Consider the following 22,256-nt stretch of genomic DNA (forward strand, 5'->3'; position numbering starts at 1 on the left):
TGGCCAATTCATCTGCCCTGCACATCTTTGGATTGTGGGAGGGAACTGGAGCACCCGAAGAAAACCCGCAGACACATGGAGAATGTGCAAACTCCACATAGACAGTCACCCAAGGCTGGAATTGAACCTGGAACCCCAGTGCTGTGAGGCAGCAGTGCTAACCACTGAGCCACCGTGCCACCCCTAGCTAACACCATCCCACAGGCCAAAATCTGGCTTCTCTCTCACAGCAGCTCTGTCCTGGCCCCTCCACTGTTCCAGCTGCCTTTGCACCATCAAAACAAATAAAAAATGGCACCCAGATTCAAAGAGCAAGCAATCACTATGATCTGTGGCCATGCATCGTGCTTATAGAAGAAGAAATCCATTCAAAACTTGGGCACAGCAGAACGGGCCCATGCTAAAATGATGCTTCACTACCTGGAGGAGTACTGTGGTCCTTTCCAGAGTGTGTGTGAATACTCAATGTGCTGTACTGCATGTGAATCACGCCCCCATTGAGTAGGCAGCTATTCCTGCCATTAATAGGGTGAGCAGCTAAAGAGAAGGAAATAGGAAGAGGAGGAGAAGGACATTTCAGTAAAAACAGTTAAGTCAAACTAAACAGCTACTTTATGGATGGGCTATCAAGTAAAGACTTGATAACGGGGTAAGGAGACTTTGGAGGATGGTCTTGAGCAACTCAAGTGAAGGTCATTCACTATGTGGTCCAAGTGCCGGAAATTGTGATTTGTGCAGATAGGTAGGCACAGACCAGATGGACTAAATGACTAGTTCTGTGCTGAATGGCAGTATGACTCCAAGGTCTAGCTGCCAGCTACATCATTGTGGTAGTGTCTGTGCCAATGGGTTGGCAGGCAACAGAAAGGGCACCAGAGAAGCAGCAGGGATTGGAAGATCAATGTTGATTTCCTGAAGCATGACAGCAGGTTTTCACTGTACGGAACTATCATTACACATTCCATACCTTTCCACTGTGGTTAGACACCCATTCATAGAAGCAAAACATGGCTAAAGCACTGAAGGAGGTCATTCAGCCCATTGTGAAGGGCTGACTCTCTAAAGGAACTTATCTTGACCACCTCCTCCTTCATATTCTTCCTTTTCAGATAATGATCCAATTCCCTATAGATTTTTGATTTAACGTGTCTTGTCCATACTCTCAGCCAGCGCATTCCAAATCTCAGCCACCATTTTTCCTCATGTCATTATTGTTTCTTTATCTAATCTTCTCAAATCAGGGTCCCTTTGTTCTCAATCCTTCCATCAATGAGAGGTTTGCCCCTAGTTACTCCATGTGCACCCTCACAATTTTAAAATTGGAGGGCAGGTTGCCATAGGCGAAAGTGAGGACTGCAGATGCTGGAGATTAGAGTCAAGAGTGTGGTGCTGGAAAAGCACAGCAGGTCAGGCAGCATCCAAGGATCAGGAAAATCGACGTTCCAGGCAAAAGCCATTCATCAGGAATGTTGCTATACCTACAGTGTCACCCTTAAAGCTGACTCCATTGCAGTGACTGTAACATTTTGAGTTTCAACTGATAAATTGGACTTGTGATTCAACAGTCCCCAGGTCCCACAGCACAAATTGTAAACAGAGTTGGGCACAGATTCTACTTTAAAAAGGGTAGGGTTCCAATTCTGTGTAAAGCCCTGTGCTATGTTGGTGCTGTAGTCCTCTGAGCTCCACAGAGTGACTGGAGCTAATTGACAGCCTTCTGAAAGCATTTTCACAAGGGTATGTGCAGCAAACAATAATATCTACTTGGTTGCCTCATTAAAGTCCTCACCGAAGTGCTCTTGGGCAGAACATACAGTCAACCTCAGCCTCCAGCTAACACCTGCATCATCCTTGTCCCCCGTTGAGTTTGGAAACTACACATGCCTGGTGCTTCACCATGTGCTGATCCCACTATCTTCTAAGGTACATGAAGTATCAGTATCTGAGGGGTGGCTGAAATCCAAAAATGGTGCACATTCATGAATCAGATCCTCATGTTCTTCCATTGCTTGGATAAGATACCCCTCTTAACCATATGAAAGTAAAGTGATGCACGAGTAAGGTTGTGGTGTAACTAATGGAAGAATAGAAGAGGTGTCTGCATATACAGTAACAGTACTGCCCATATACTTAAGGAAAGATGATAATGCATTGGAAACATACAAGATCCTGAAGGGTGAATGTTAAAAGGATGCTTGCTCTTGAGAAAGAATCTACAACAATGGATCACAGATTAAAAATAAGGGGGTGTCTATTTTAAGAAGGGATGAGGAAACATTTTTACCAGAGTCATAGAGATGTACAGCATGGAAACAGACCTTTTGGTCCAACCCGTCCATACTGACCAGATATCCCAACCCCATCTATTCCCACCTGCCAGCACCCGGCCTATATCCATCCAAGCCCTTCCTATTCATATACACATCCAAATGCCTCTTAAATGTTGCAATTGTACCAGCCTCCACCACATCCTCTGGCAGCTCATACCATACACGTACTACCCTCAGCGTGAAAAAGTTGGCCCTTAGGTCTCTTTTATATCTTTCCCCTCTCACCCTAAACCTATGCCCTCTAGTTCTGGACTCCCCAACCCCAGCGAAAAGACTTTGTCTATTTATCCTATGTCTTTGAAACTCTCTTCCTCAAAGGCAGTGGGTACAGAGTCTTTAAATATTTTCAAGGCAGAGGTAGATAAATTCTCAATTACCAAGGGAGGTGAAAGATTTTCAGGGATATGGAAAATTGAAATCTAATAGTAATGATCTTATTTTGAAGCAGTTTTGAACACTTGATTGACCCAATGCTTGATTATATTTCAGTACATTATGCATACATAGCTGACTAAGTGAACAAATTACACTGACTCCATTACACAACAAGAGTGATTGAAGGTGAGATACATACACATGTATGTCATGTACCTGTTTAAATGATACAGGCCTATCTGATTTGGAATCTACACCATACTACAACAAGGACATACTCCAGAAACACAGAACCAATAGTCAGTGGGTACCAATAGCCATGATGGTCAACCCAGGAGTTAAGACTTCAGGATGCAGTACTCTAGGGCTAAAGGGCCAATAAGAGGTCATTATTGATTGCATATTCAGATTTCATATCTTACCAACTGCAGCATTACTCCCAGCAACTGCTCAATTCACCATTACACCCCATCCCTCACCTCCTATCTAAATTCATGCCTTCCATTTTAATGGAGAAAGTGAGGACTGCAGATGCTGGAGATCAGAGCTGAAAATGTGTTGCTGGAATAGTGCAGCAGGTCAGGCGGCATCCAAGGAGCTGAAGAAGGGCACATGCCCGAAACGTCAATTCTCCTGCTCCTTGGATGCTGCCTGACCTGCTGCACTTTTCCAGCAACACATTTTCAGCTGCCATTTTAATGGGCCACTGTGCCCTCAGATACCTAGTGCTGATGTAATTCTACACCGACCTCTTGAAACTTGCATGTGCTTCCAACTATTCAACTAAGAAAGCCACATCACTTAAACAGCAAAGTTATCAACCAACATCTTTCTCTTTGTCTCTTGCAGGACAACTGGCACACACTGGAGGGAGCAGGGGTTAACTGGAGAAGGTTTGGTACATTTGTATGTCCTAATCTTCATGAATGACTCTGTGCTACCTTTCATTTGTATGCCCACTGCTGAAGCACTACCACTGGTAAAGATGAAACCAGTGAAAATTTTGATAAATACCAAATCAGTCTGCTCATCTCCCACAACAATCATTCTCAATTTACGTGAGACAATGCACATATGTTATGACATAGGGACAGCAAGACAAACCAAATCAGATTTATTATCATTGGATTAGCAACAGAGTGAAAATAAAATATTCAATGATCATCAGAATTGCTCAATTGTTCCCAACCAGACCTTGTGAATAATGGATGTTAGACACCAAGTTTGTAATCTAAACAGAAATTATCAATTTATTATTAATGCTGTAACTTTAACACAGCTAAGTCGAACACGATAATCTAATATGGTATATGATGGAAACCCAGTCTTCTTTGCTTAGAACCCCTCCTCAGACACATAGTTAAGGAGTAAATTAATTTTAAAAAAAGAGTTTTAATTGACAGATCAACCACCCTTTCAGCAATTGGTACCAGGTCTTCATGGAATCTTTGAACGATTCATTGCATACAGGTACATAAAATTGTGTCTTGCTTGAATTCTAAAGTTAATAGTCAATGCATACAGCTTCCAGTAGGCTCCAAGGAATATCCACTGATTTTTAAATTGAAATTCTTTTCAGAACATTTAACAATTCCTTAACTGGATGTAAAACTAGAGAGAGTAAAACTCAAACATAGCTTTCCAGTCTGGCATTGACAAAGGCTCAGTTAGACTTGAAAAGTCAGCTCTTTTCTCTCCTTACAGACGCTGCCAGACCTGCTGAGATTTTCCAGCATTCTCTCTTTTGGTTTCAGATTCCAACATCGGCAGTAATTTGCTTTTATTTATTGATATGGAGGATTCAGTGATCTAATGCCATGGAGTATCATGGGAAACATGGTTTTAAGCTCTAGATGTTTGATGTACAATGCTTCCACCAATGCTTCTTTCGTTGCTGAATCTGAGGGTCCGTCTAATTATCAGTGGTGGAGGATTAACCAGCAGTGAGCCTTATCACAAAGAGGCATTTTTCCTATGTGTAACAAGAAACAGATTATGACATGATAGTAACAGGTCCAATTTCCAATAACCAATTAATTAAGATAATCTACACTCAGTGATGACTGTGTGACCCAAAGACTGTGTGACGTTGCCAGATTAAATAGAGCTTAACACATCGTCAACATTAGCATTTCAGAACTATTACCCTAGACAACAGTGCAATGATTACATTCTCTTTTGTTGCAAATAGTATTGGATCCAGCATATTATATTTCTATTTAAAAGATGTAGGCTCACGTTTAAGTCTTGCACCCATTCATAATACTGAATCCAAACTGCTGTTAGTAAAAAAACAGCTGATCACCCCTGAATCACTGAACTTAATCAAACAGCACAAAGTTGTCCACTGTAATGAATGCATAGGGGTTAATTGTACACTGCAATCATTGCAAACAATTTTGGAAAAGATTCTGTTTAAAATAGGACAGTCCTTTAAGCATGTAGTGTTGTCTGTTAAATCTCAATCAGTGAACCATTATTGATAACCTATCCTCTATTGCATTATTCTTACACTTTCATTTATGGGGTAAAATTAGGTTGATAAGTAACTGAATGAGCTATTTGATTCCAATTACTTTCTAGTTATTTTAATTATTTATCCAATAACATTATTTATTTTATTGAAGATTGGGTCATTACCGAAATGCCAGATGTGGCAGCATTAACACATTAAGTTTAATTCCATTCATTCCTCATCTGGATTGAATCTCTCTCAGCAGATAAATGCACAATCTTTTAATTTCGTCAAAACCTGCTATCTCTTTACATGTTAATACAGCAGCAAACAGCTGCAACAACAGATACTGGCTGCCGGCAATGTTTTATTGAAGCGATTGCCGGTTTCTTTTAAATTCCTAGCTTATCTATTACTTAGATGTTCTGTGCACATTCGTTTGGGTGGAAGATAAGTCAAACTAATGACGTGTCTACAGCACTGATAGACTTTTCTGCATCTTGCTATTGAAAGTCAATCTTGACCTCATTTGTTTTCAGTTGAGGGTGCTGAATGGTTTGCCATGTGTTACAAGTGCAGGATGCTCATGTATTTCAAGGTTTATTAGATAAAGATGCTCTACTGGCAGACATAAACCACAGCTAAAATCAAACAGCTTATTTAACTGCATTTTCATGTACTGTTTTTTAACTTCCACAAGTGGAGCTAACTATTTGGCATGTACTGTACCACCAAAATGTTCAATATGGAATAAATCACATACTACACAGAAAAATATTGAATGTTCTGTTGACAACTTGCTCCACAATCTTGGACAAACAATGCAAAATAAAACTTAAAAGCCCCCAAATAACACTTTTGTTCAGTGTTTGAAGTGGATTTCAAAACTTGATTGGGTCACAAAAAGTTAATATGCAGGTTAAGCAAGTCATTCAAAAAGCAAAAGGAATGTTGACATTTATTGCAAGGTTTCTAGAGTAGAAAAGTAGGGAAATCTTGCTACAGGTGTCCAGGACATTGGTGAGACTACATATAGAGCACAGTACACAGCTTTGGTCTCTTTACTAAAGAAATAATATACTTACATCGGAAGCTGTTCAGGTTAGGTTCACTCAGCTAATTGCTGGGATGAAGAGGTTATTGTATAAGGAAGAGTTGAATACGTTGGCTCTACACTCAGATTTTGGAAGACTATGTAGAGAGTCAAATAAGATTTGAAGAAGGCTCAACAGGGTATGGGCTGAATGTTTCCTCTTGTGTAGGAATCCAGAGCTAGGGCAAAGATTGAAATACAGGAAATTTCCGTTTGAAACTGAGATGAGGAGAAACTTCTTATCTTAGAGGGTTGCAAACTTCTGGAATTCTCATTCACAGGGAATTAAGGGGTTGAGTCAATGAATAAATTGAAGGGTAATTGAAACAGATTATTGATTGCCAAAGCTATCAATGGTCATGGGAGCAGACAGGTAAATGGAGTTATGACAAGAATCAGATTAGATTCGATTCGATTCCCTGCAGTGTGGTAACAGGCCCTTTGGCCCAAGAAGTCCACACTGGCCCTCCGAAGAGTAACCCACCCAAATCCAGTTCCCTCTGACTAATGCACCTAACACTATGGGTAATTTAGCATGACCAATTCACCTCACCTGCATATCTTTGGACTGTGGGAGGAAAGAGTGGGTTATTCTTTGGATGGGTTGGTGTGGATTGTTGGGCTGAAGGACCTGTATCCACAGTGGAGGGATTTTAAGATTCTATAATGCAAATCATCTCTTAATTTTACTTTACTTCAATTTTACTTCAAGACATTAAAACAAAAGGCCTTGATACATGTGAGGTCATCTTCGCCCAACAACTCAGATTGATTTCAAAATATTTGCACATAACTTTGTGAGATTTGAACTTGTTCTTGAAATACTTCAATGAAGTTGTTTCAACACACCATCAAATTGGGAAGTAAAGGACATATGTACAAAGTCATTCAACTGGGTGTTTGACAACTCTATGGCACGATCTCTTCAGCTGGGACTAACTTATTCAAACCTTTTCATAAATCCTGCTATTCATAAAGGAATTTTGATGGATTTCAGGAACCTATCAACTTTACAACACAGGATTATCCGACAAATATCATGTTGTACAAATTATTCTCCATCATCGCCAGATTGGCCACAAAATACCTATATTGGCGAACAAAAAGCTCTTGTTAAAACCTACAATATAGCAGGGGCACAAATTATCAATAGACAATCCAGCTGGGCCCAGTTGATAATCATTCCAATTATAAGATTATTTATGACATGCCAACAAGATAATTGTTAAATTCAAAGATATTTCTGGCATCCATGAATGATTCACTCTCAGTCAGTGTGTTTTTGGCAAATTGCACACACAAAAACAATCTGCTAAAAATCTGAACACCAGCATCTAAGAAAATGCTCAAATACCTGGAGCAGCTCATTTGGATGGCAATGAAAGGATTTGTAAAGTTTTTGAAGGTTTCAGGAGACAGCTGCTAAAGTCAGCCAAATGCACTCCACAGATTTATCTCAGCTCAAAATTTATAATTAAATCAGCTAATTGTTTTAAAAGAGCTAGAATGAGAAAGCTTAAATGATTTCAAGAAATAAAACAGGTCAAATTATTGACATTAAGTGAAAAGTTTTGTGAACCATGACTCCAAAGGTAACTTTTAGATTCAAGCAATGTCATAAAATGACAGATATACCAAGCTCTTCCAGTACACTTACAACATTGGCATTTACCCAACAATATGGATCTACAGTAAAGTGGTGGAAGGTGTCATCAACAGTGCAATCAAACAAGACTTGCTTAGCAATCATCTGCTCACTGATACCATTATGGCTACTCAGCTCATTATAGCCTTTGTTCAGGTTTGGACAAAAGAGCTAAATTCCAGAGTTGAGTTGAGAGTGATTGCCTTTTGAAATCAAGGCCATATTTAATTGAGTGTGGCATCAAAGAATCTGAGCAAAAACTGATGTCATTGACTTTTACAGCTATGTTAGAAGATTTGTGATTGACAAGGGAGTCAAAGGGTTTAAGGTTTAGACATTAAAGTGATGTTGTGGTCACAATTAGTTCAGCCATTATAGTATTGAGGTGAAGAATGGTCGACTTCTACTCCTAATTGGTATGTTTGTAAATGATTTAACTGTTTATTTGAGAGTTCTGAAATACCATACATATATTCCAACCTTAAATTTCATCCTTTTAATACCAAAAGTACTTGCACTTCAAATTGAAATAACCAGTAAAAATGTTAATTCCCTAACTGTTGGGAAGAGACATTCTACACTATGTGTGAACTTATATTTATCTTCCACAGTATAGATTCCATGCTGGAAGAATATAAGTTGTCAATCAGTTTTATTCCATTTTCAGAATGTCTTCCCATTCACAGAAATACAAACTATTCATATTTCCGTACCAAATGTAAAAAGAGGGAGATGTGAATTATATTGTGGGCCATTCAAGAATAGTCTAAAGCGTTTCTACTGTCATGATTACAAACTGCATAATAAAAGTCCAACTTGAAGATATAAGACCATGACTATAAAATTAAGGAACACAGTTGTCATTATCTGTATCATTGATTGCATATCTGTAAAATTGAAGTGTATATAAATTGTGGCATTGTCTTTCTGAAAAAAACCATCAAAAATACTTGGAAGATGAAATTTTGCAGATCAGGCTATTCCTCGCCATTTACAGTCATTCGATTCATGCTTTTAACAAGACATTACAAAACCTTAGATCAATTTTTTGCTGTCATAATCCAGTTATAAACAATGGTATGAAAAGTCTATAGCTTTGAGCATTTGTATAATAATTACAATCCTTCTTGGCAAAAACTAATGTTTAGAAATATCCTGCATTGTACAAACTTTCACTTGAAATTGTTTTTAATTATTCAGAGACAGTGGTTTCTCAATAACTTTGCTGGAGACTTAAATAAGCTCTGTTTGGAATAAAGTCGGGTAGTTGTGGTTAACCAGCACTTAAATAGCTGGAAAATCTCAGCAGGTCTGGCAGCATGTGTGGAGAGAAAGCAGAGTTAATATCCAGTGACCCTTCTACCAAACTCATTCACAGATGCTGCCAGACCTGCTGAGTTTTCCCAGCAATTTCTGTGTTTGTTTCTGATTTTTAGAACCTGTAGTTCTTTGGTTTTATTAGTGGTTAAATCACTGGACCAGATCTAAGCTGGAATCTGGTGGAAAACATTTAGATTTTCATACATTCTTGAATCGAAGGTTGGTCTCACTATGCGAACAATCATTGATTATTGCAAAATCTCCATCTGGCTCACAAATGCCCATCAGAAAAGGGAACCTGCCATTCTAGCCTACATGTGTGCCGAGACCAACAGAAATATGGTGGATTTGCAACTGCCACCTGAAATAGGGCAATTCAGGATATCTAACACATGCTGCCAAGGCAGACATGCATATCCCATGAAGGTAGAAAAGGCATGCTCCAACAAGCAAAGAAAAAGGAAAATCTGTGGGCATCTTATAAGGAGCATGCAGGTAGCTATGGAAAGCATGGGTCCACTCGAGGGCAAAGGAAGGAATTTATGCATGGAACCAGAGAAAGTGGGTTCGGTCATTAAGAGTCTATTTTCCGATGGTAGCAATATCAAATACTAAGGGACATAGGTTTAGGTAAAAGGGCTAAGTTTAGAGGAGTTATGAGAGGCAGGCTTTTTTTTTACATAGAGGCTACTAAGTATGTGGAATACCTGCCAGAGGTTGTGGTGGAGGCAGATACAGTAGCAACCTTTAAGGCATCTTGACAGATATATACATGGGCAAGGAATAGAAGGATACGGACTGTGTAGAAGCGAAACGTTCTTAATTTAGAAAGGCATCATGTGTCACTGATGGGCCAAAGGGCCTGTTTCGATGCTGTATTGTTCTTTGTATCTTTGAAAATTTTATTACATTCATAGATAAAGTTAATTTCATTTCATCCATCAATGGCCTACAGTTCATGAAATAACAAAATTTGAATGTAGAATTTGAACTGCCGGGATTCTGGAAATGTGACATTCAATCAAGGATATAACATCTGACGTTTTCTTCCATTAAACATGGGGGACATATGAAATCTTTGAATAAGGTTTCCTGGGAAATTAAGTGAGTCGTACATAGTCCATATTGCACTTGGTATGTGACAGAAAAGTTTTGATGAGCCGTTTTTTTTTGTTCAGCGCTAGCTTACATTCTCACCTCAGCAGGATACTATGTTCATTTGGATACCAACTCATTCATTAAATTTGCACTTCATAGAAATTAGAAATTCATAGTCTGCAAGACCAGGAGCGTGTGCTTGAAGAATTGTGGAATAAATAATTTGATTCTTGATTTACGTTCAAGTGATCCAAATCGTTTTCCAGAGAATGGAAATCAGGGCAATCTAATCAACATGGAATGATAAGAGAAAGGAAAGAAGGAAAGGAATATGCTTTACTGTCACGTATACCCAAATGAGAAAGTGGTGGAGGCTGGTACAATTGCAATATTTAAGAGGCATTTGGATGGGTATATGAATAGGAAGAGTTTGGAGGGATATGCCGGGTGCTGGCAGGTGGACTAGATTGGGTTGGGATATCTGGTCGGCATGGACAGGTTGAACCAAAGGATCTGTTTCCATGCTGTACATTTCTATGACACTATGACTCTGTGATTACAGAACCATCGCAGGTACAAATGTCCCTCAGTACAGCTTCTTCAGTGAAAGATTAGTTACAGTGTAACAATGTCACCAAGATACAGCACCATCTTAGGTACAGAATACCTGGATATTATCCTTAGTTACAGAATAGAGAAATGAAGAAAAGGAGTTATATTACAGCTATACACAGTATAACCATAGATCAGAAAAACAAGAAGCAAAGTTAAAAAGACAAACATCGTAGTCTCTCTCCAAGGGTTCTTTGGAGCAGACCAGTGCAGGAGTCCTTCACATGGTCTGACCAATGACTGCCATCACTGTCCACACACTGGGCTGTTGGTTGCTGGTGTCTGCACTCTGGGCTGTCAACTTCACTTTGGAGGCCAGGAGTCGGAGGCTGGGGCCAGGTGTCCATGGCACGATGTCCAAGAGGAGGAGAAGAAAGCCGCAGAAAGAAGGAAAAGAGGGGAAGGAAAAGGTAAAAGAATGTGCGGAATGAGACAAGCTCTGGCTGGACTGTCCTACTCTGCCGCCATCTTATCAGTAATGTTATTACATTAGACATAATGTTGTACAATCAACACTACACATTCCTGATGAAGGGCTTTTGCCCAAAACGTCAATTTTACTGCTCCTCAGCTGCTGCCTGAACTGCAGTGCTCTTCCAGCACCACTGATCCAGAATCTGGTTTCCAGCATCTGCAGTCATTGTTTTTATCTACTACACATTTGCAATCAAACCTATAGTTTAACAAGGACAAACCTATAGGCCACTAATGGAAGACCTTAACAAATTGAATATGTAGCACTCAAAAAAATAAAATGAGTCCAGGATGATGGAATACACTTAAGGATATTCTATTTAATATGTAAGATCAATACATTTCAACCAATGGAAACAGGTTACAGAAAAATAAATTAATAAGACGGTACAAACAAAACTAAACAAGAAAACCAAACTGAATAAAGCTTTTTTGAAAGAAAACCACTTGCAGGAATACAGCACCTTCAATATGAATTCCTTTATTTTAAAGAAAACATAATTGAAGGAGTAAACAGGAACTAAAAATCAATATAACTGCAGGAATCAAATTCAACGATCAAAGCTCTTTTTTGAAGAATGTGGAACTGAAAATAAGAATAATTGAAATATTTGGCATGCTGAATACTTGCTTTCTGGAATATTGAGAGATATTAATTGAAAGTAAGGAAACGGCTGGCATTCTGAATAATTATTCTGTGCCCATCTTCCCAATGGAGGAAGAAAGCAAAGAACCAGAGATAGACAGAAAAATATAATTGAATCAAGGGGAGGAACTTACTGGGATTAGTTTAGGAAGAAAAGGGCGATGATGAAACTGATGAGGCTAAAGATATTAAAACCTCAGGTGAAGTAGCTACCAGCATGAGATATTTAAAGAAGTAGGTCAAGAAATTGAAGTGACTTTCAACGTGATATTTCAAATTTTCTCGGCTCAAGAGTTGTCTCCTTGCTTTGGAAAATTGCCAATGTGATGTGAAACGTGTGGTGGTTTGGTGGATCCATTCCAGTCTTGGAGGACTGTGTAGAGTTTGCATTTTCTCCTTGTGTCTGCGTGAGCTTTAGTTGGGAGCTCCAGATTCCTCCCCTTCCAATCCCCACCACACCCCCCCAATCCCCCTCTCCCCACCGTCTAAAGTTGTGCAGGTTGGGTGGATTGTCCACGCTAACTTGCCTCATCGGGTCTAGGGGTGTGCAGGCTAGGTAGGCTAGCCATGGTAGAATGGAGGATTATGGGAATAGAGTGGGAATCTGGGTTCGGGTGGTATAGTCTTCAGACAGTCGATACAGAGTTGGTGGGTCAAATGACTCCTTCTGCACCACTGGGATTCTATGATTCTATGTGAGCATGAACATGCAAATTAGGAACATGTGTATACTTGACATGTTTTACACACCATCTTCTTTACTGCAGCCCCATTCTGATTCACATTGAAACTGATCTGTTTATGCCTCTCAGTGATCTACAACTGCTGCCAACTCCACCAGCTTAAAATTGGAAACAAAAGCAGAAATCGCTGGAGAAATTCAGCAAGTCTGGCAGCATGTATGGAGAGAAAGCAGAATAAACATTTCCAGTCCAGAGAAATGGCCACAAAGCTAAACCTCCTGCAATTTCTGGTTTTTGTTTCAGATTTCCAGCATCCACAGTTCTTTGTTTTATTTTAGCTTACAATTAGTAAAGTCATTCGATGATGATGCCAGACAGCAGTTCTTCACACAAGAAGCAATAGAAATCAAATGCTCTCTCTGGGCAGAATGCGATTGATTATAGGTCAATTGAAAATTTCCAAACTGAGATTGATAGATGATGTTTGGCAATGATATTAAGAGATATCAAACTAAAGCTGTTAAATGAAATTAAGATCTAGATCAGCTATATCTAATTTAATAGTATAAGAATCTTGAGAGACTGGGTGACTTGTTCCTGTTCCGATGTTCTTAGATGAGATACGAGCAGAAAAAACACCATGAAAGGTTCTACAGCAAAAGTTTAAAATTTGAAATAAAAACAGACAATGCTGGCAATACTCAATAGGTCTGGCAGCATTTGTGAAAAGGGAAACTGAGTTGGGGTGGCATGGTGACTCACTGGTTAGCACTGCTGCCTCATAGCACCAGGGTCCCAGGTTCAATTCCAGCCTCAGATGACTGTCTGTGTGGAGTTTACACATTCTCCCCGTGTCTGTGTGGGTTTTCTCCGGGTGCTCCGGTTTCCTCCCACAGACCAAAGATGCGCAGGTCAGGTGAATTGGCCATGTTAAGTTGCCTATAGTGTTAGGTGCATTAGTCAGAGGGAGATGGGTCTGGGTGGGTTGCTCTTTGGAGGGAAGGTGTGGACTTGTTGGGCTGAGGGGCCTGTTTACACACCATAGGTAATGTAATTCATGGGTGAAATCTTCCCAGTCCAGCCACATGTTTGGAGGTCGGGGAGGGCATTAAATTTGATGGCTCTTCTTTGCTTCCCTGACTACCTATGCCACCATTTTAATAGAGGGTGGGAAGGCCCATGATTGACCTTTTCACCCCTGCCCAACTGAGGCCCTGAAGTGAATAATTATTGACCGCTTTGACCCAGCTGAGGGGGACCTGTCACTATACGACTTGCAGAACAATGTACCTTGTGTGAGCTGCTCGTGGACTTTCCAGAAAGGGCAGCATCTGGGATCCCTCCAACCATGATTCTCAATGACTGAAATTGGGAGCTAGTGTCAGGAAACACAGAGGTTCCTAACTGAGAACCACGCACACTCCAGACCCCTGCTTTTCATGTTAAAGGTCTGAGAGTCCCCTGAATCTTACCTCATGGATCCCACCCCTCAAAAGCCCTTCCCTGCTGTGGCTTTAGTTGCTCTGTGAATCTTAGTCCACTAGTGGGCATCATCTTCGCAGCAGTTTCAGATGTTGTCATCAGGCCACAGTGTGAAATTTGACCCTACACACGGCCTTCCAATGGCCTCAACGCTACTGTCTGATGGGCTTGCATTTTGGTGGGACTGCCCCAAATTAGTAGCCTAGGTGCATCATAAGAACATATGAACTAGGAGCAGGAGCAGTCACTTCAATACCTCAAGCTGGCTCCACCATTTAATCATCACCTCAGCTCCACTTTACTGCTCAATCTCCATAACCCTTCTGAAATAACCCCACTGACACCACCATCCCATCATCAAGTCACCTTCAATTTACACATGGAGCATCCTTGACACTGATCCAGCTCCCTCAGAGCCAGCTGTCAGGGTGAGCAGAACCTCTGACAGTCCTGTTCATTGTGGGCGGCACGGTGGCACAGTGGTTAGCACTGCTGCCTCACAGCGCCTGTAGACCCGGGTTCAATTCCCGACTCAGGCGACTGACTGTGTGGAGTTTGCACGTTCTCCCTGTGTCTGCGTGGGTTTCCTCCGGGTGCTCCGGTTTCCTCCCACAGTCCAAAAGATGTGCGGGTCAGGTGAATTGGCGAAGCTAAATTGTCCGTAGTGTTAGGTAAGGGGTAAATGTACGGGTATGGGTGGGTTGCGCTTCGGCGGGTCGGTGTGGACTTGTTGGGCCGAAGGGCCTGTTTCCACACTGTAAGGCTAATCTAAGTCTAATCTAATCTAATCTGTCAGCCACGGCTCCCTGATTGGGGCTGTTAATATGGTCCAATCAGGGAACTCACATTAGATTATATTAGATTAGATTCCCTACAGTGTGGAAACAGGTCCTTTAGCCCAACAAGTCCAAACCGACCCTCCGACGAGTAACCCACCCAGACCCATTTCCCTCTGACTAATTCACCTAACACTATGGGCAATTTATCATGGCCAATTCACCTGACCTGCACATCTTTGAACTGTGGGAGGACGCTGGAGCAACCAAAGGAAATCCACGCAGACTCGGGGAGAACGTGCAAACTCCACACAGACAGTCACCCGAGGCTGGAATCAAACCGGGATCCCTGGTGCTGTGAGGCAGCAGTGCTAACCACTGAGCCACCATGCCACCCATTCTGTGATGTCCACCTGGCTGACCTTGTTACAATCATTACACCTTCAGCACATTACAAATTAAAAATCTATATCTTCCTTAAATTTCCTCACTGTCCCTCTGTCTCCCACATCTGTTTCAGTTTCATAAACCTTTAGGAGAAATAATTCCTCCTCATCTCTGTTTTAAAGTTTGCCACCCATTAACCTGAAACTATGACTTCTTATTCTAAATTGACCCACAAGGGGAAGCAGCCACCAGTTCTATAGCCAGCAGACTGGATTCCCCAACCCGCCCACAGGAATCCACTCAAAATCTTCAGTCTGTGGCTTATTACTCAGTAGTTAGCAACTTTGATATCGTTTGCAACAGTACCCAGAAAAGATAAGCCAGCAAATCATCTTATTCGGGAACGGAGGTGGGTTGTAGTTCCATTTAGTATTTTTCACACTGCAAATTGTCTGTTTTTCAGATTGGTTGTGCACTTTCATTTGCCTTCTCAATAAAACACTCTCCTGCCCCTCTTGTCCTGTGACCCTGAGCTCTAGAACCACCCCATCACAAATCATTTCCCTTTCTCCTGGAGTCCACTGAGCTCCTTATTGTCCTTCCACCAACAAAAAGGGCTTCCTCCATGGCTCACCAGAATGAAAGAACTGCTATTCTCTGATTAACCAGCAGTTCCTAGTGGGGGTTCCTCTGTTACAAAGTCTTAAGTCCAGGGCCACAAACCCACAAGAGGGGTAGCAGGGTTTCTGAAGCAAAGACAGGAATGACTCTCTATGAACACCCCCTGCCTCGTGGCCAATCCCTCAATCAGGCAATGATTGCCATTGATAGAGTGACTCTCTCCCAGCTCCCTCACAAGGTTTCCTCACAGCCTTACCCGATGGGCAAGTCGTTTGGCATTGGATGTGCCTGGTGGCCTCACCAATGCTTTTCTGGCATGAGATTCAGCAGGCATTCCTTGGAAGGGAGAGTGGGAGCCTCTCACCAGCTTTCCAACAAGCAGGCAAAACCACCCTCACCTCAACAAGATTCCACACAGAGTGTGGCCAGAGTTGAACTGCTTTGTTTTTACTAAGGTAGGCAGGTATTGGAATGTCTTGTGGTACGATTAGACATTGAAAAGGTGCTCATACTATTTGATGGAAGAATGTGCTTCATGGGGTTGAATGGACAGATGTCATCTTTGTGGTACGAGAAATATTGAAGTGACTACACAGTGTATAATATGACTAGTCTTAAAACCAATGCAATACAAAAATTACATTCAAGGAATGGGGTTTCTGCCTCATACTTACAGGTGCACAAATTTCACCAATTCAGTTTAACAATTTAAAACTGGAGACTGGCTCATGCAAGAAACAGTAACTCTGCTTTCTCTTCACAGATGCTGCCAGACTTATTGAGCTCCTCCAGCAATTTCTGATTCTATTTTATATTTCCAGCATTCGTGGTTCTTGTGTTTTTTTTTGTTTAGTGCAAGAGAATCCAGAGGTCATAGGTTTAAGCTGAGAGAGCAAGATTTAAAAGGGACCTAAGTGGTGACTTTTTCATGCAGAGGGTGGTGCATGTATGGAATGAGCTGCCAGAAGAAGTGGTGGAGGCATTTAATTGTACCTAGATAGGTATATGAATAGGAAGGATCTAGAATGGTATGGGCCAAGTGCTGGCAAATGGGATGAGATTAGTTTAGGATATCTGGTCTGCATGGAAGAGTTGGACCGAAGGGTCTGTTTCCATGCTCTACATCTCTATGAGTTTATGAGACAGCCTGACCAAATTGTTACTGTTGTATCTAACTCTATCATGACTATACATTAATTTCTGAGCTTGTTCTCCCTCAATTGAAACTTCCTCCAGTATGTTCGCTGCAATGGACAAAACTGTTAAATAAGAGAGAACCGTGTATTGCTAAAATTTCAATGTGTTTGAAAAGCTTTCAGGCATTATTCAGCGATACTGCATTCCTCAGCAATTATTGCTGAAAGTAAATTGTGCTAAGTGCCCGAGGCGCTTTAGTAAATACAGTTCTGAAGATTCAAAGAAACTCTACCCAATGGTCCATATAATTATTGAATCCTTAAGTGAACTGACTGTGTGATGGGGTTGGACGCTTGAATTAGTAAAGCACTTGCAATGTGAAGCTATTATAACCATTTTTTCCTTGTCTTAATAATTGTTATAGTTGGAACAAATTCATTCTTGCAATTCCAAAGGTGATTCTGCAGACACTGCAGAACTATTGCAAAGCACTGGAAATCTGTAATTTATGCTAATGGATTCACCTTATTACACTTTCAATTGTAATGCATCCTCAAATGTTTAAGATCTCCTTCTTGTTCATCTATCTTCATCATGGGATCCTGTTTCAAAAAATTCTTTCTCCATTTGGTTTCAGATTGCAAAGGATTAATAGGTCGCTTTTTCTGCTTGATCTTTTCCACGTCTTTAGAAGTGTGAAGAAAATAATCAGAAGAGTTTCCCTTGACTAAGTCTCTCTGGATATGGGTCATTCTGGTGCTGCCAGTGATAATGTCAACTCGCCTGCAAACTGTTCTTGGAGTAATGGAGTATCAAGTGTGCTGTGTGTGATGCAGAGGTCAGAGACAAGAGCAAGCTTGTGATTAGTTTTGTGAACGTTTTAATATAATTTTTTTCCTTCCAATATCAGTAGTTATTTCATCCAGTAACGTGTTCAGTGTCACAATGAAAATAGGACATCAGTTTTACACATGGGATGGATTTGGTGTGCAGTGACCCATGCCTGGGGATTTAAAATGGTGAACCTTTCTCCACTCTTGGTGGAGTGTTTACATTAATAGAACTTTTGTGGCAAATAAGACCTGAGATGTTCTGGTGTGGTGTCTGCCTTCACATGTTCCTCTGCAGTCCTTTAGTATGCATGAGAAAAAATAACATTTGCACATTTGATATTGATGTGTTGCAGATTACTCGGGAAGACCAAGTTAGCGTATTAACATGCACCTTTAAATACATGTTATAATCTGAGCTCTGTGATAGAGTTCCTTGTAATAGAAGACCCAAATGATAGAAGGGTCACAATTCTGGAACTACCTCCACAACAGTGTTATAGACCAGACCAAACTCCCTCAAAATATATTAAGAAAATAACCTTAACCCTAAATTTTTCTTATTTTAAAGGCAAATGCCAGGTGTTGTGTTCCATTTAAGCAATCAAATGTAAAGCAAAACCCACTTTATTTTGTTGTATTTTAACAATAATGTATGAATAAAGAAGAAAGTGGAATAACTTAACTCCATTGGGAAACTTAACAGGATAATAGGTTATTTTACTACTAAACAGTAACTGATCCAATATACTAACATCCCATAAACACACCCTTGACAGAGGCAAAATAGATTGCCTCGCAAGCAACTCTCCAGTCCAGGAGGAAAAACATCAATAGTGTGAGACAGCACAAGAGACATTACAAGAGAAACAGAGAGAGAGAGAGAGAGAGAGATATATACTGTAACTTCCACACCTAGCTTCGAGACCCCAGCAGGAATTGCTAAGTAAACTAAAACTAAAAATCCTGGTTCTGTGGGAGGTTGACTCCACCCATATGAGTGGCACGGTGGCTCCGTGGTTAGCACTGCTGCCTCACAATGCCAGGGACCCAGATTTGATTCCAATCTCGGGTGACTGTCTGTGTGGAGTTTGCACATTCTCCTGTGTCTGCGTGGATTTCCTCTGGGTGCTTTGGTTTCCTCCCACACTCCAAAGATGTGCAGGTTAGGTGAATTGGCCATGCTAACTTACCCATAGTGTTAGGTGCATTAGCCAGCAGGAAATGGGTCTTCTTGGGTTACTCTTCAGAGGGTTGGTGTGGACTTGTTGGACCAAAGGGCCTGTTTCCACACTGTAGGGAATCTAATCTAAGCATTCACGCTGCTTCCATTGTTCCTTCATTCTAAAAAAAATCTCAAGGCCTCACAAGCTGTTTACTTTATGGAGTAGCTCTGTACCTCTGTCAGTAAGCCTCGCTTCAGAAAAGAACAGGACAAAATATACCTCTTAAGGCCATAGTATCATCAGGGAGGGATGACCACAAGGGATGAACTCAGGCTTCTCCAGTTTCCTAATTCCCCCTCCCCCCACTTTGTCTCAGTCCCAACCCTCAAACTCAGCACCACCTTCCTAACCTGCAATCTTCTTCCTGACCTCTCCGCGCCCACCCCCACTCCAGCCTATCACCCTCACCTTAACCTCCTTCCACCTATCGCATTCCCAACGCCCCTCCCCAATTCCGTCCTCCCTACCTTTTATCTTAGCCTGCTTCATACACTCTCCTCATTCCTGAAGAAGATCTCATGCCCGAAATATCAATTCTCCTGCTCCTTGGATGCTGCCTGACCTGCTGCGCTTTTCCAGCAACACATTTTCAGCATAGTATCATCACAACAACATTGAGCATGTCTCTGCACCAAGTGGACTACAGCAGTTCAAGAAGAGAACTCACCACTAGTTTTTTGAGGGCATTAGAGCTCACTGCTGTTTTCCCTAGGGATGGATAATAAATGTTGCCCCAGCTAACAAAGCCCACAAACCCTGAATGAATTAAGAAAAGCTCCAACAACCCTTCCATCACAGGCTGAACAAGAATCTCTTCCACTCTTACCATGTGCATTGCTGTGTGATAGAAGTATTTGCAAATTGATAACCAACTTGTTTGGTTGCTTTATGACTGCCTGAATGGATAGGAACCCATCAGCACCAGCAGTGTTTTTCCCACACTTCGAGGAATAAACTTTGAGCCTAACATTAGTGGTGGTAAATTCAGTAGAAATGTTTTACTCAAGGACTAAATGAACATTGGTTACCAAAACCATAGTTTAAATATGGATTTGATCAAGGTAAATTGGTTAAATTCTGAGTGATCAAGTCATGCAAAGGATATTTGGGCTTTTTGAAGATCTTCAACTTTCTCCACTCTATATAAAATTCCATCTGTAACTTGCATTAAATGTTGCTAATTGTATATTTTTGGTATGGGGCATGTGCAAACTCTCAGAGACTTCTCAGTGAAGTAATTGTAAAACTCTACAACCTGATTATGCCAATTTATGCTATTTGTGTAATTGGGCAATTTAACACAAATTAGGTACATCACTGGTTTTATGCTCAGCAGTCAATGGACAGGAACATTGGACAAAGCATTCAACCTTAATTCATGGGCTTCCTGCCTCGCAAGTTGCATTGAAATGACTCACACAATAGCATTGTGCCATTAGACTAAATAAATACCCACACGTTAGAAGTATTAGAAGTGCTCCAAAGTAATTTTCAAACCTAAATGGATTCCATTCTTTAAATTCTGCCCCACCCCCCACCTTTCCTTTCTTGTAAATGTCCTGCAAGAGAGAAATCTTAAGCTGGACGATAACTAGTTCCGTTACAAAAACTCCAATATAATTGTCGAGATAAAGAGTATTAATTAAATTGGGTTGCTCCAGAAACCAAAGAAGTCTTTGCAATCCACTGTTTTTGATGGGGTATTAACATGGAAAGTTCAGTGAAGTCCAAGTAATTTACTTTCCACTTTATTTTCTGTGAATCTTTTGCTCCAGTTGCTTGCTGAAGGTAAATGAGCAAACCTCAAACTGAGTCAAGCAGGAAGAAAAGTAAATGTTTCCCTAGGAATCTTTAACTAGTTCTCAAATTGATGATGTAAAGTTATGTGTGCGCTTAACTGGGTTGTTTGCTTCAGTTGACTGGCTCAAAATAAACACAAACATTCAAATTTAACAATCCTCCAAATTCAATCTTTGGAGGATTCATCTCTTTCTCTCTCTCTCTCTCTCTCTCTTTGATACCTGCAGATATTGACAGCAAATATGACACGAATGGACGAGAAAGAGGGTCATTCAGAGTCTGTTTCTGCTGAGAGAGCAAGGACCAAAAAATAACAGATTGGTATTGGTAGTGACAAGTCATAGAGTCATAGAGATGTACAGCATGGAAACAGACCCTTCGGTCCAACCCGTCCATACCGACCAGATATCCCAACCCAATCTAGTCCCACCTGCCCGCACCCAGCCCATATCTCTCCAAACCTTTCCTATTCATATACCCATCCAAATGCCTCTTAAATATTGCAATTGTACCAGCCAAGTACAGCGATAAGAATAAATTCCTGTTCAGTTTGGCAATCTGACCGTTATTGACTTGAATTACGTGAATGTAATCATGTCATGATGACCTGTGTCTTAATGAACCAAAACTAGGTTGACTGCAATGCAGTTTTACTAGACATGCACAACCATGTTAACTGCTGCTCTCAGAATGTTCCCAGTGGGAAGAATTATACCAGGTTGGTTAAAGTGTCCCAAGCATGCTGAATCAAATCTGGCAAATCTCTATGATGGTTACCATGAATTTATTTATAGATCTCATACAGATCTTGACAAAAATGAAGGCAGAATCCAGTTTTAACTCTGCATAAAAAAAAATTTGATGAGGTGACAAGAAAACAGCAGACCACGTTGAGAAACAAGTCACTAAAGCTCATGGTGCATTAAATGAGATTATTCTTTTAGCTCTATGGGCTGCAGTCCCAGCATTGGCCACTGCTCCCAGAGGTGCCGCTGAGACAGAGGGCTGCTGATTGTTGTTTGGAGACAGGACATTGTCCAAGGAAGTTCCAGCTAACAGCCTGGGATTGGTGCTGTTAACCCAGCAGAGGCCAAGCTAACCCAGCAGAGGTGGGCTCACTGTCAACTTTTAATCAGGCATGATGTTGTTGATGTCTGCTTTGTTCCACAAATCTGGATGGCACAAGTTTCAGTACAACAGCAGATACTTTATTATCGGACAACCAGCGAGAGATTCTCAATGTTCCCAAAAGTAATTGTGTGTCTA

The sequence above is a fragment of the Hemiscyllium ocellatum genome, chromosome 18 (genome assembly GCF_020745735.1).
Source record: "Hemiscyllium ocellatum isolate sHemOce1 chromosome 18, sHemOce1.pat.X.cur, whole genome shotgun sequence".
NCBI lineage: Eukaryota > Metazoa > Chordata > Chondrichthyes > Orectolobiformes > Hemiscylliidae > Hemiscyllium > Hemiscyllium ocellatum.